The sequence below is a fragment of the Megascapheus bottae genome, chromosome X (genome assembly GCF_031878675.1).
Source record: "Megascapheus bottae isolate mThoBot1 chromosome X, mThoBot2.hap1, whole genome shotgun sequence".
NCBI lineage: Eukaryota > Metazoa > Chordata > Mammalia > Rodentia > Geomyidae > Megascapheus > Megascapheus bottae.
The window spans coordinates 68,202,503-68,217,732 of NC_143547.1; the positions used below are offsets into that span (position 1 = coordinate 68,202,503).

The 15,230-nt window shown below is 41.9% G+C and overlaps 1 long non-coding RNA gene across 3 annotated transcripts in view; it reads left to right on the top strand.

Moving 5' to 3' along the window:
* LOC150041264 (uncharacterized) overlaps positions 1-13,064 on the top strand; it is a 29,529-nt gene extending 16,465 nt beyond the window's left edge. For all 3 annotated transcript variants that reach the window (XR_016533784.1, XR_016533783.1, XR_016533785.1), the window contains 4 exons: positions 2,760-2,970; positions 7,647-7,704; positions 9,797-9,919; positions 12,138-13,064. This is a non-coding gene — a long non-coding RNA (uncharacterized LOC150041264). The remainder of the gene's footprint in view (positions 1-2,759; positions 2,971-7,646; positions 7,705-9,796; positions 9,920-12,137) is intronic.
* The last annotated feature ends 2,166 nt before the right edge of the window (positions 13,065-15,230 follow it).

Here is a 15,230-nt window from a genome sequence, read left to right on the forward strand (position 1 = left end):
CCCTGTATTCTTTACAATATGCTAAAAATGCCATAAATTTAGAATTTTTGACTAGACTATTGAATAGTTTCATTAAAACATTCTGAAATTATTACAAAATAGTTTCAAATCAAAAGTAATTAAGAGGGGCTGGATGTTTGGCCTAGTGGTAGAGTGCTTGCCTAGCATGCACGAAGACCCAGTTCAATTTCTGGGTACCACATACATAGAAAAAGCCAGAAATGGTGCTGTGGCTCAAATGATAGCGCTCTAGCCCTGAGAAAGCCCGAGGACAGTGCTCTGGCCCTGAGTTCAAGCCCCAGGACTGGCAAAAAATGTAATTAAAGAGAAAAGAAATCAACATTACAGAAAATTTCAACTTTAAAGAATTTATTATAGCAGTGTGTTACACAAGTAAATTACAGAAGTACAATAGCAGGGCTTCCAAAATTTGACATTAGGTATAGTTCAAGTAATGAATGACCTATTGGAAATGTTCAGGATTCTAACTAACATGCTTTCATAAAACAGTAAGTAAAACTTTATTCTGCTAATAATAAAATAAAAATTATGAATGCTGCCTGAATGTAATTGGGAACTGAATCTATTAGTTTATGAAACTATAATATGATGAGAAAGGAAATTAAGAAAGAATGAAACATGGGCCGGGAGTTTTGCCTAGTGATTAAAGTGCTTGCCTAGCATGTATGAAGACCCAGGTTCAGTTCTTCGGTATCATATACATAGAAAAAGCCGGAAGTGGTGCTGAGGCTCAAGTGGTAGAGCTCTAGCCTTGAGAAAGTCCAAGGACAGTGCTCAGGCCCTGAGCTCAGGCCCAGGACTGGCAAAAAAAGAAAGAATGAAACATAGAATTGTGGAAAGTCCTATTTACAGTCAAAGATACCCAAATCCTACTTGAAATATTAGCAAGCAAATCCCTCTCTTACCTTTAATGCATGAAGTAAGGAGCTTGCCCCTACATCATATCACTAAATAACCATACCATGCTCAAACAAGCAAGCAAGAAAACAGCACATAACGAACACACCAATTTTCTTTACCATATCACAAATTGAACACCCTGAAAGACCTCTGAATCATCCTTAGTAACCAATTCATTCTTTTGGCAAGTTATCTTGACTTGAATCTAACTCATAAAGACCTCGGCCTTAATTAATCGTGATGTTACCAAAAGTAAAATAGAGAGCAAACCTATTGAATTTGTGTGTGTGTGTGTGTGTGTGCACACGTGCAGTCCTGGGCTTAAACTCAGGGCCTGTCCCTCAGGGTTTTTTGCTCAAGGCTAGTGCTCTACCAATTGAGCCTGAGCCTCATCTCACTTCTGGCATTTTTTTTGAGTAAATTGTTGTAGATAGCAGTCGTATAGTCTTTTCTGCCTTGGCTGGCTTTGAACCACAATCCTCACATCTCAGTCTCCTGAATAGCTAGGATTACAGGTGTGAGTCATTGACACCTGGCTTGAAACATACTGAATTCTTACTTGAAGTTAATATAAGCCAAAACATCCCAGCCTACCTTGAATAAATACTGAGAACCAATTATCAGGGTTGATCCGGCTTATGGAGCCATAATCTCTAAAATGAAGGAGAGGACATGTGCCCTGGAGGAAGGATCCTGGTATACTCTCAGAATGTGTTACTGTTACTCTTATCCCAAACTTACCCAAAGAATGCTATGATATTTTACCAGGCAGGATAGCAATACACTAGGGAAAAGTAGGTAACCAAAATTTTCAGTTCCTACTGGACAGTATCTCTGAAGTAATGCTAATTGCAATAGACTCAAAACAGTATTGTGTGCCTTTAGTTAAAGTAGGGTCTTATGGAGCTTGAATGATTGAATCAGTTTTAGACAAGGTCCACCTTACCATGGGGCTAGGGGAAACCTGAACAGAGCCTGTGATTTTTCTGGTCTTAGAATGCATAATTGTTATAGATTTTTTTGTGCTAGTACCGGGGCTTGAACTCAGGACCTGAGCACTGTCCTTGGGCTTAATCAAGGCTAGTGCTCTACCACTTGAGCCACAGCACCACTTCAAGCTTTTTTCTATGTATGTGGTACTGAGGAATCGAACCCAGGGCTTCTCTGCCAGGCACGGAGCCTCTGTTTCAGGGAACCAACGTAAATGTAGCTTGCTTGTTGTCCGAGCATAATCCGTGCCATTTTACTTCATCCCTGGGTGTTTCTCAGAAATTCAGAGGAAAGGCGTGTCTGGTGCTCATGGTGGACCGATTGTAGAGCTTCACTCTGCAACACAAGTGGAGGACCAACCTGGCATGGGTTTTGAACACAACCTGTCTGTGGCCCTCCCCTGGACACTTATCCTCCCCCCTCATCACTCCCCACCACTGGAGCTCTCCACGATCAGCTCTGAAACTTGACGTGGGTGAGCTGGGCCTTTCTCCTCAATACACACACCTGAGGTCTGGGTTCACACCTCACCCGCAACCCTCCTCCAGGTCCCACCTGCGTCTCTGACTCCCTCCCACTTCCCTGGTGCATCTCCCTGGTGATCCAGAACCCCCAAATGCCCCTACTTGGAAGGAGTTTAGGAATCACAGCAAAGAACTGGGCCTAGGTGGCCGGGAAAGGGAAGTGTGAGTTACTTTGAAAATCATACGTTAGTGGGCAGAGGAGACAATGTGGAAGTTGGGGAGGATGTTAAACTCTTACTTCTGCTCTGTATTACATCTTAGGTAATATTGCTGAAGGGAGGTCCACAAACATCTGAAGCAGCTCCTATGTTTTATTTTTTCCAGAGATTTTATCAGATTTAGAGACACCTGGTGTTGTTCAGTGGATGTCAGCCACAGCATATTTGGAAACTTGTTTCTCAAGTAATGGGAAGTTGAGAGCAATAGGATGGAGGTTCCAGGCCAGCCTGGGGAAGAAAATTGCAAGACACTTCATGCTGACTGAAGAAGCTTTGATATGGTGGACTGTACCGTCAGCTACTATGTGATGCCCAAGGTAGGAGGATCACAGCCCTGTTACAGCCTGGGCCAAAAGTGAGACCTATCTCCAAAATAACCAGCACACGAAAGAGCTGCAGGCTTGGCCCAGAGCTTCATCACCGGCTGGCAAGTGAGTCCCCAGTTTAAAAAGCCAGTACTGCCAAAGAAAAATGTTAACATCATAGCCCTTTCAGTGTGCAAATCCATTAGAAATGTGTAAGGCACTTAGGGAAGTTAGACTCCTGTCTTCTCACAGAGGATTGGAGGTGGAGATCTGTCTTGTTGGGGGGTTACATTTCAAAGGAATGGCTTTCAGTCTTTGAGGAAGACACTCCTAAGGTAGTGTAGATTCATACAGTTGAGAGAAACTGGGGCATGGCTAGAGTATAGAAGACCTGCCCAGCAACCTTAACACCCTGAGTTCAAATCCGAATAGGTAAAGAATGGAATAAAGAAATGGAAAAAGACAGTTGCAAGCTACTTTTAGTGCACTAAGACAGAGAGTCAGGTGTCCATGTGAAATACTGGACATAACAAACCGAATGTACCACGAGGCACTGAACTTATTCAGGTAGGCTTTTTGATAGGAAACCTTGGTCATCCCAGGATGTGCAGGTAGGAGCTTCACTGGAGGTTTGTCTTAGTGGAGAGATTTGGTAGAGTACAGGTTTCTGTATTTCTCATGGGCACGAGAAAAACTTTGTATTTTTGAAAGCAGTCTTAGTCTTCTCTGGAGTCTCACCCCAGCAGTGTAGAATACATGTTGGTTAATCTGCATGTGACAGAGAGCCATTTTCCAGAATCACAATTACAACATTGTTGTCTTTTTAAATTTTAAAAATACTCATTCAGGGGCTGAGGCCATATCCTAGTGGTAGAGTACTCACCTAGCATGTGCAAAGCCCTGGGTTTGATTCCTCCATACCACATACTCAGAAAAAGCTGGAGGTCTTCCTGTGGCTCAAGTGGCAGGATGCTAGTCTTGAGCAACAAAGTGTCCAAGCCCTGAGTTCAATCCCCAGGACTGGCAAAAAAAAAATACTCATTCAGAAGGGTAGAAAAAAATTTTAAAAAGACATTGCTTTTAGGATCTTTCCTTAGATACAGCTAGGAAATAGTTGAAAACTCAATGAATTTTTTTAAGGATATACTGGAAATTTGAACTTGGACTAACACTTGTTGTGCAAGGGCTCTACTATTTAGCCCTTTGCACTTTTTCTTTGCTTGATTGTTTTTGTGCATCTACTGGGGCGTGAACTCAGGGCCTGGGCACTGTGCCTAAGTTCTTTTGCTCAAGGCTCACACTTTAACATTTGAGCCATATCTCCATTTCCGGCTTTCCATTAGTTTATTGGAGATAAGTCTTTCCTGCCCAGGCTGACTTAGAAATGCAATTCTCATATCTCAGCCTCCTAAGTACCTAGGATTATAGGCCCGACATTTTAATTTTGTTAATATTGAGATAGGATCTCAAGTTTATCTAGACTGGCCTATGCCATTATCTGCCTATTTAGACTTTTTTGTAGGTGTGGTTGAAAAACGTGCATCACCATACCCAGCTTTTTAGGCTAGCCACAAACCCTAATTGTCCCAATCTCAATTTTCAAAGTAGCTAAGATTATAAACATGAACCACTGACTGCCAATCAATGATGCTTTTACATAAATTTCAATTTAAATTTAACTTCTTATGTTTCCAACTTATCTGTTAAAAAAAAGCAGATCTTGGTTTGTAATAACAACATATAGCAAGATATATTCAGTGAGCACTGACTTTTGTTTTGCTCTTCCTAGATAATTATTTTCTATAAGCAATAGTTTGTATGTTTTGCTTTGTCATTTATTTTTTAATATGAGTAGGGTATACACATTCTTATTTCTCTTAGAAGCATTGTTGTAAATATTATTATGTACATTTTCAGATTACAGGGGATCAGGGACATGTGTTTTTTGAGTCATTCCTTGTCAATACCTATATGCCTTGGAATTTTGATTTAGCTCTGGCAGTTTAAGACAAAGGTTACTTCAAGGTTTATTATTTTGTCTCCCACTTTTGAGTTTTATTATTTTAATAATAAAACTTCCTACTTTTTTTCCTACTTTTCAATCACATCTCATTTTGTGTGTCTTCAAATATTTATATATTGAAAATCCAGGTTTCTTCTGGGTTATTATAAAAGAAGTCATCACTTTTTATCTCATAAAGTCAACAATCAAGAATTAAATAGTTCCATGAATGACTTCTTTAACAGCATTTTGTAAAGACAAAAAGAAATAAAATCATTTATCTTCAAATGATACAGGTATGTATCTGAATATTTATTAATAACGGTGTCATGAGAGATTGTAATGGGTTTCCCTTCAGCTGTCCAACAGACAGATGTGAAGCCTTTAGGTGTGCATATCATTGATTTATTCACTTTTGTGCTAGTACCAGGACCTGAGATCAAGGTCTATTATTCTAACTCACATTTTTGTTCACAGCTGGTTCTCTAGTAATTGAACCACAATTTCAGTCTGTCATTTAGATTGTCAGTTAGAGACAGAATATTTTAGACCTCTTCTTCCCAGGCTGACTTCATTCCTGATTCTCAGGTCTCGGCCTCCTGAGTAGCTAGGTTTACAGTTGTGAGCCACTGATGCCCACTCAACTCCTTTAAAATAGCAGACACAATGGGCACTGCTGCCAAGGCGGAAGCGAATCAATGGTAAATATTAAACATTCTGAGGATATAATTTATTTTCAGTTTCAAACATTGTACAATTTGGCCAGGTACTAATGGCTCAAAACTACTACTGTCATTAGGCACTCAAGAGAGCCTCTCTGTTGACTTAGGGCTGGGGCAAGGGCTTGGTACCAGTTATGTGGATTGATTGAAAAGACCATCTTCCCTGTACTGTACAAGGTCACCCTGAATCCCTTACCTGGGAAAGCTGTCTTCTGGAAGACAGAGAACCACTGAGTTCTCTTGGCTGCCAGAAGATGTTTTGGCAGGAAACATATATCTGTCCCCAAATTGACATCAGTTTGTTTTTCTGCATACCCTAAAGCAAGAGTGCTATTTGCATTTGTGTGTGTGTGTGTGTGTGTGTGTGTGTGTGTGTGTGTGTGTGTGTGTGTGATCTTGGGTATTTCTAATGGCATAACAGTATCTTACCCAATAAAGCAATCATATGAAGGAAGGACACACTAGCTTGTGCCTATAATTCCAGCTATTTGGGAAGCATAGATTGGGTAGATAACCTGGGGGAAAGTTAGCAAGAGTCCATCTTAACTAATGAACCAGCCATGGTGGTGTGGGCCTGTAATCCCATGTACACAAGAGATAAGTGGAACAATTGTGGACTAAGCTAAGTCCTATCCAAACTTGTAAGACTAGGCCAGCTGATGCATATTGAAAGACTCTAAAACATACCGAGTTCAAGCAAGCTACCTGTGGCTTGTGATTATAGACCTACATACTTAGGATTGTAGTTGATGATAGTAGAAGCAGACAAATCTGTGCCATTCATATCTTCATTAACTACCAAAAAGCCAGAGCAGGAGGTGTAGTTCAAATGGAAGAATATCAACACTATGCCAAAAAGCCTAGTGAAGTGGTTGCGGTCCAGAGTGCAAACTCTGGTACTGCCACAAACAAGACAAATATCCAATATAAAAGGTGGCTAGAGGCCTGGATCAAGTGGTATAGCCCTGGCCAAACAAGTGTCAGTCTTGGAGTTCAAATTACATTATAAAAATAGAAATGAGGGCTTGGAATGTGGCCTAGTGGTAGAATGCTTTCCTAATATGAACAAAGCTCTGGGTTTGATTCCTCAGGACCACATACATAGAAAAAGCCAGAAGTGGTGCTGTGGCTCAAGTGGCAGAGTATTGGCCTTGAGCAAAAGTTCTCACGGACAGTGCCCAGGCCCTGAGTTTAAACCCCAGGACTAGCAAAACAAATAGAAACAAGCTGAGTACTGGTGGCTTGTGTCTGCAATCCTGGCTACTCAGGAGGCTGAGACCTGAGGATCTCAGTTATAAGGCCGCCAAAGCAGGAAAGTCTGTAAGACTCATCTCCATTTAACCACTAGAAATCATGAAGTGGTACTGTTGTTCAAAGTGCTGGAACTCTAACCTGAGCTTAGAGACAGAGCTCAGGCCCCAATGACTGGGAATATATATATATATATATATATATATATGTATGTATGTATGTATAATATATATAAATATGTATGTATACAATTTTATGCATATAAGTGTATTTTATGTATACATGTATGGCATAAGTATGTATATATATATATGCAAATAGATATAGATATAGATATATGCAAGGAGAGATCCTTTGAGTGTGGTCAGTCCAGAAAGAGATGTTCTTTCATAAAAAAAAACACAAAAATTGAATATGGTTTGGATATGGGGTACCCCCAAAGGCTCTTGTATGGAAGTTTTGGTTGTCAGTGTAGGAATGTTCATTATGCTTTGAATCCTGAGTCCTCTGGCCTAATCACCTGATGAATTCAGGATTTGGTGGTTTTATTGACAGGAGACAAAAATTAAGAGGTAAGGCATGGTTAGAAAAAGCAGGTTTGTGGGAGAACATGCTGAAGGGCCCATCTTTTCCAGACGTCTTCTATTTTTCTGCTTTCTGTCCACCATGATACGATCAGCCACCTCATTCACCTTTCTGATTTTCTGCCTCAGCATAGGCTAACGCAATGGAGCCAATGAACCAAACTGGAAAATCAAACCATGGCCCAAAGTAAGTCTGTCTTTCTTCTGAATTGTTTCTCTGAGAAATTTGTCCCAGCTGTGACAAACTGGCGTATAAATTCATTTTCTATATTGATTTTTTGTTGAAATGGTAATTTTTAAGGTTAAAGTATTAAAATATTAAAATGAAATTCCCCTTTCTATGTACTTTTATTTATGCAATTGTATACTGGTCCTAGGGCTTGAACTGAGGGTCTGGACACTATTCCTGAGATTTTTGCTTAAGGCTAGTACTATACCTCTTGAACCAAAGCTCTACTTCCATCTTTTTGGAGATTAATTGGAGATTAGAATCTCATGGATTTTCCTGTCTTGGCTAGTTTCAAACTATACTCCTCAGATCTTAGCCCCCTGAGTAGGTAGGATTAGAAGTGTGAGCCACCAGTATTCAACCTCTAAGTACTTTTTAAAATAGGCCTACAGGAAAATTGGAGGTGATTGGGTTTTGTGTTGTATTACTTTGAATATTAGCAATTCTGCCTTCAACTGAGCTACAAGGCCTGTTTGCCTCAAACAGAGTGGACAGACAAAGCCTGTGCTGAGCATTCCTGACACCTCTCCCCCCAGCCTTCTCCTGTCTTCTCTGTCTTTTTGATGAGATTTGGCATGTGGTGAGAAGCTTCAGGCAAGGGCTTGCCTAGGTCTGGCAGAGGCCTTTCATCTGTTCTCTCTCTTCAGCCAAGAAGACCCTACAGTTATTCAGGATGCAAAGAGCTCATATAAAAGACACTCACATCTAGATGCTGCTGACTCAACAAGTTATAACTTGAAGCTTTTTGTAGAAATTTCCTTAAACAGGGCCAGAGGTTTGGCCTAGTGGTAGAGTGCTTGCCTAGCATGCCCTGGGTTCAATTCCTGGGTGCCACATACACAGAAAAAGCCAGAAGTGGTGCTGTGGCTCAAAGAGCAGAGCCCTGGGCCTCGAGTAAAAGAACAAAATAACAATGCTCAGTCCCTGAGTTTAGGCTTCAGGACTGTCAAATAATAATAATAATAATAATAATAATAATAATAATAATAATAATATAATTTCCTTAAAATTACTACATGCTGTCCTCTCCCTTTTTAACCTTCCTGATGCTGGAATATAGGCATGAGGCTGGAGTTTTGGTAGCCTTTCTGACAGTTTCCCTGTGTCATATGGGCAATTTGGTCTTCACTCAATAAAAATTACAAAATGTTTAAAGAAATTAACATGGGAAGGAAGGTATATCATATTCATGGATTAGAAGACAATATTGCTAAATTATCTCTGCTCTTTATTTATCTGATTCAAGGCAATTCCTTCCAGAATTCCAACGACTTTTTTTACATAAAGGAAAATCTATTTTCTATATACATCGATATTTTATTCCTGCTATATGTAAAAGATAATTTCTTTAGCTTTAGTGAAGCTTGACCATAAAAGTAATACTAACATGATGCAAATTTTCTAATTAGTTATATCCTTGATGAGGTGGTTGTAACTTCACTATCACCCATGTAAAACTATATTAAAATGTCCTTTAGTAAGTTTCTTTTAAAATCATAACTATGATTATACATTGTAGCATTTTGTTGAATTTGCTAAACATGCATGTGATAAAAACTTGAAAGCTCTTATATTTTGAACTCTTTTCTTATATTTGGGTAACACCTTGTTTTTTTTGTTGGTTGTGGGGCTTGAACTCTGGACCTGGGCACTGTACCTGAGCTCTTCGGCTTAAGGCTAGTGGTCTACCACTTGAGCAATAGCACCACTTTGGTTTTCTGGTGGTTAACTGGAGATAAGAGTCTCATGGACTTTTGTGTTCTGGCTGGTTTTGAGCCACGATCTTCTGATCTCAGCCTCCTGAGTGGCTAGATTACAGGCATGAGTCACCAGCACTGGGCTACACCTTAAAATTTTAACCAAAATCAAATTACACACCTTCAGGCTGAAAAAAATGTAATTGTTTTGCAAGGTGAATGAAATAGTAAAAGTAGCTAGAATAATAAACCTAACCTTTATTTACATTGAGGAACAATGATAACAATATAGAAGTATTTCATGTGCTTGTCTTTTATTTTATCTTAGGAGTTCTTTCTTTTTTTTTTGACAGTCCTGGGGCTTGAACTCAAGTTCTGGGCACTGTCCTTGAGCAGCCAGGCTAGCACTTTGCCAATTGAACCATGGCTTTTCCTGTGGTACTGAGGAATCAAATCCAAGAGTTTATGCATGCTAGGTAAGTACTCTACAACTAAGTCATATTCCCAGCCATAGCTTTGAAATTCTTGCCCGTATTGTTAGATCATCTGGCATCAGCCACCAGGTACTAGAATAGTCATATTATCCATAGACTTGGTCACACAGTTATGGGCAACTCAACTATGATGTCAATTTATATATATATATATATATATATATATATATATATAATTTATTTTTCTCAGGGCCTGAGCACTATCCTTGGACTTTCTCAAGGCTAGAGGTCTACCACTTGAGCCTTAGCAGCATTTCTGGCTTTTTTCTATGTATGTAGTACCAAGGAATTGAACCTGGGTCTTTGTGCATGCTAGGTAAACACTCTACCACTAGGCCAAACTCCTGGCCCTGATATTAGTTTATTAGCCACACAGACCATAACATTCTCCTAACTTCTACTTTGAGCCTCACAGATGAGAAGCCAGCTACAGCAATCCAGAGCCATCTCATGTGTGCCAAATATATCAATATCTAGATTTTTTTCACTTATACCATCCAACAGAGAAACACCAACATACCTTGGTTGTTAGTGTTTCTCTATCACACTTTAGAAAGAAGACTGTTCTTTTATGGGCACACAAGCTCAGCAGCCTACTCTTACCTAGGAGGCACTTGGACAGGCCTTGCTGTTCTTACATTTTCTGCCTTGCCTCAGAAGCCTAATGCCAGATTTCAACTCCTGCAAAGTGTCCAGTTAGGATCATTCAGGAGCCTTCATGGCCACCTAGGTTTAAGAAACAAGAGCTAGGCATCCTTGCCCCCTCTCTCCACTACACACAGTGGCTGAAGGCCTAGAAGAAAATTGTTCAGCAGCTGACTGGCTCTTGGCCACAAGGTTGCCCAGGTAGGTAGGACAACCTTGTTCACAGAGGACCACCCTCAAAAACTTGAAGTACTACACACACACACAAACACACACACACACACACACACACACACACACACACACACATACACATACACACTGCCCTCGTGGAGACCAAGACTTTGTTTGAGAAAGTAAGTACCAAGTACTGAGTCAGAGTAGTACTAAGACTTGAACTCTACACATTTGCTTGTTAGGCAGGTTCTCTACCACTTGGGCAACACACCATAGCTCTGTATTGATTTACTTATTTTTCAAGAAGGGTCGACATTTTGCCCATGCAGTCCTCAGACCCTGATCTTACCACTTGTGACCTCCCTCCCATGTACCTGGAATCACAAGTATTGACTCAATTCCTGGCTAAAACACTATATAAAGCAGAAGTTAAAGCAGGGGTGATCACACTTTATTTGTAAGGAATCCATTGTTAAAAAAATGGGAAGCATTGGGGCCGAGAGCATGGCCTAGTGGTAGAGTGCTTGCCTAGCACACTCGAAAACCTGGCTTTGATTCCTTGGTACCACAGAAAAAGCCAGAAGTGGTGCTGTGGCTCAAGTGGTGACTACTAGCGTTGAGGAATGCCCAAGGACAATGCTCAGGCCCTGAGTCCAAGCCCCAGGACACAAAAATATGGAAAGCACACCCCAGATGATTATTCACTGCCAGTGCCTCAGGACTTTTAGTACAAACGTAGTAGCTCTGAAAAGACCCTTTTGGTTTTGATACTGAGAGCATGTCAGATGGTTAACTTATTCTCAGTGAACTTGAGCAGGTCTCTGGTAGCCTAGTTCACAGCAAGCTTGCTGAGGTTCCCAGATAGCAGAAGGCACATGGCTGTCTGGATATCTGTAGCGGATATGGTTGAATGGTTGTTGCAAGGCAGATGGCCAGTCTCACTAGCGATGTGTTCAAACATGCCATTTACAAAGGAATCCATGGTGCGCATCATATCCTTGGAAAGTTTGAGTCCATGGTAAACCTTGTTCATTAACAGTGGGAAATACTTGGCAAAGCTTTCATGGCAGTAGTACTGGTAGTTGTAGTGGAGGAGGTGGTGATGATACTTTGATTTCTTCCACTGGGCAGTCATGTCAATAGTCTCCTCAAAAGACATCTGAAAGTTTCCAGTTGCTCTGAATTGGCATGCTGTGAGAACTTCTGAGCATCCCTGATGCTTAAGTTAGGCCACCTCAAGGCCTGACTGGACGACATGCATAGCAAGGAGCCTATAAAAAAAAGCCCCACAAGGTGTGTGGTATTAGTGTGATAAGACAGTCATTTTACTTGTTATCTAGAACAACAGCTTAACCAGTCCATTCGTTGTTGCCATCAGATGCACCAGAATCCAGTTGCCTCCACTAGTGAAACTTGGGAAGAAATTCCAGAGAGTCAGAGGTCTGCTTACTACATTAACTGATATCACACAGAAAATATTTTTAAAATATGTCAAGTATTTGTAAGTGTACAGAGTTCTACATGGCTCCTACACATACAAGGTTTTGAGTAATATAAGTGCCTGATTCTTCAGGCATGGGTTGTCTGTTGTTAATTCAAATGACAATATATTGTTGTAGAATGGGCACCCTAGTCTGAGGTGGAAAGTCTCTGATATAGCCAGCACAGTGCTCCTGGGAATCAGAAGAGCTGGTGGTCTAGATTCTCTTTTAGGTTCCCATCAAACCCTCTTTTATCAGGAAAAGGAGAAATTCTAAAAGTAGAATCTCCAAACAGAAACAATAATGAAATGTCAACACTGATATCAATTAAAGATGTATTTTAGGGGTAGTGCCTTGCCTGATGCATTACTATATAATAATATGGGAAGACCTGACAATTTAAAGAATTCACTGTGATACATGTGAAAGTTTTTTTTAAAAGTATAATCATGCAAGTAAGTCAGAAATGTATCCAAAGCAGAACACTGGAAATAGGATATTAATTAAAACATTGTCATTCCTGTTTTAGCCAGTTTTCTTCCCAGGGGTGGGGTTACTGTCTGTGACTCCAGGAACACAGGAGACACTAGATGGTAGCATCAGGCCCTAACACCAGCCTGAGAAAAGTCTTGAGACACTTGCTAAAAAATAATAAAGCAAAACAAGGCTGGCAGAATGGCTGAAGTGATAGAGAACCTTCGTAGCAATTAAGGACAACATGGAGCTACTTTTGCAAACTGTCATGGGTTGTCTTGTTTTACCTGTTAGTTGAAGAAAAGTTTATCCTACCTGTAAAATTTAAAAAGAAAATAAAGTGATAAATAGTTGAGATCATTATGAGGTTTGTTTTTTCCTTTGTATTTATGAAACTGTAATGAGGATGGCTGTGAATTGAGAATGTTGAATGGATTTATGGAAAGTTCCTTTATGAATAAGGATTTAAAATCCTACTTGAAATGTTAGCAATAATTCCTTCTACACAGAGAAGATAATCAAACTCCCATGAGAAAATAGTGTCCTCCACGTTTCTCCAAGAGCCGCCTTGTGGACACAGAATGCAAATACAGGAGCGAAAAGGGGTGGAGGGGGAGTGGAATCAATCAGGGCAAGTTTTGGTGCCAGAGGCCAAAACTGGTTTGCTAACTGGGGTGGAACCTCCTCCCCCAGCGGTCCATTTCTCAGCAGACCAACAGTTTCTACCCAGGTGCTGGTGGCCATGACAGTTATTAGTCAGGAGGGTAGATCCGATGAACGTGGTTTGAAGCCAGCCCAAGTAGTAAAGGCCACGAGTCCCCCCCTAACCCTTCGCTAGTTTGGGGGCTTGAATTCAGGGTCTGGTCATTGAGGTTTTTCCCCTCCAGATTAGTTCTCTATCACTTTGAACTATAGCACCATTTCTGGTTTTCTAGTGGCTCATAGGAGATAAGTCCCACAAACTTTTCTGCCCGGATTGACTTTGAACTGTGAACCTTAGATCTCAGCCACCTAAATAGTTTAGGATTACAGGCGTGAGCCACCTGTGTCCGGCTACATGAGACTCATCAGCAATTAATTACCTAATTAATTAGCCTCATGTGGCTCAAGTGGCAGAGTGCTAGTGTTGAGCACAAAGAGACTCAAGGAATAGCTACAGTGTTGGCAGAGAAAAATTCTGTCTGGGTCTCCAGGTGATGACGTCTTGTTTCCATGGTAACCCGATTTGTTTTCTTACTCTTAGTCCCCATTTCCCAGGCACAATATTCCTGCTTTTCCAGGGTCCTTGCACGCAGGGCTCATCTGTGTGTGGAGTGCTGATGAGCACGCGGCTGCACTGCCGAACCCCGTGTGGGAGGCGCAGACATGTTGACACGTGTAGCTTCTCTTTGGGGTCTGTGACCCCGCGTGGCACTCAGGAAAGCCCAAGAACCTCGCCCTGTCTGTGCTCGGGAGGAGGGGATGCCATGTCTCTCTGTGTCAGGAACTCGCGCACACGCGCTCAGACACCCGTGTGTCTCCGTCCATGGCCATTTTGCCCTTGCCGCTGTGGGCGCCCTGCACCTCACTAGAGTGCGAACACCAGGGGTGGGAATTTGCTGCCCCACTTTGTTCTCCATTACACATAAGCCCTCCAGAGCATTGCTGCTCGCTCCTGAGCGCACAGCGTCCTGGGAAGCGCGGTCGCCAAGTGGTGACGTCACGTTCCCATAGTAACCGGTTCCAGCCCCGCCCCGACTCTGCTCTCTCTTTCGTCACTTCCTGTGCGCCTCCGTTCCTTCTGCGTTCACCAGGCCATGTCAGCCACACAGAACGTTCATGAGCACACGACTGCCCTGTGCGGCAACCACAGGGGATCCAGTGTCTTCCTGGAGGGCGCCATTCCCGAAGGGCCACCGCCTCCCGTGGACAGCTTTGTCCGCCTGACCTGACGTGAGCGGAGGGGGCGTTTAGAGATTTCTTCCGGGTCTTGTTCTGCAGACACCGCCCGTGCACACGACGTGGCTTCAGGAGCCACAGCATGTCCTCCACTCTAGGTGTCATCACACATTCCTGCACTGAGCCCCCCCACCCCTCTCCAGGTTGTCCCCAGCCTCCGCTGAGGACACCCTCTGTGCTCCTCTGTCTGGTCACGTTAGGCCCCACGCACAGTGCCCGCTGGCCACTCTGATGTCAAGTTTCTACGGCAACTTCTGCAGACTGCAAATGCTCTCTGCGTAGCGGTCTTCTGTGCTTAGCCTGTCCTGAAAGCAAAATGGCTTCACTGTTCAAGCTACCCGAGAAAGCGGATATACTGGAGAAACTCGGCAATGGTGAAACTCGGCAATGGTGCCAGCAATTGGCTGAAGTCTGCCTAGGCTGTCAATCCAAAGCATGCATCTGTAGTCAGGAATAGGGATGTCTATAAAAATAACCTCTATCATGTTATATCAATATAGAGACTCAGGGATATTTCTTAAAGCTCTTGAAGGTGATTTAATAAACTGGCAGGTAACACCAGAGACATATACCACTCT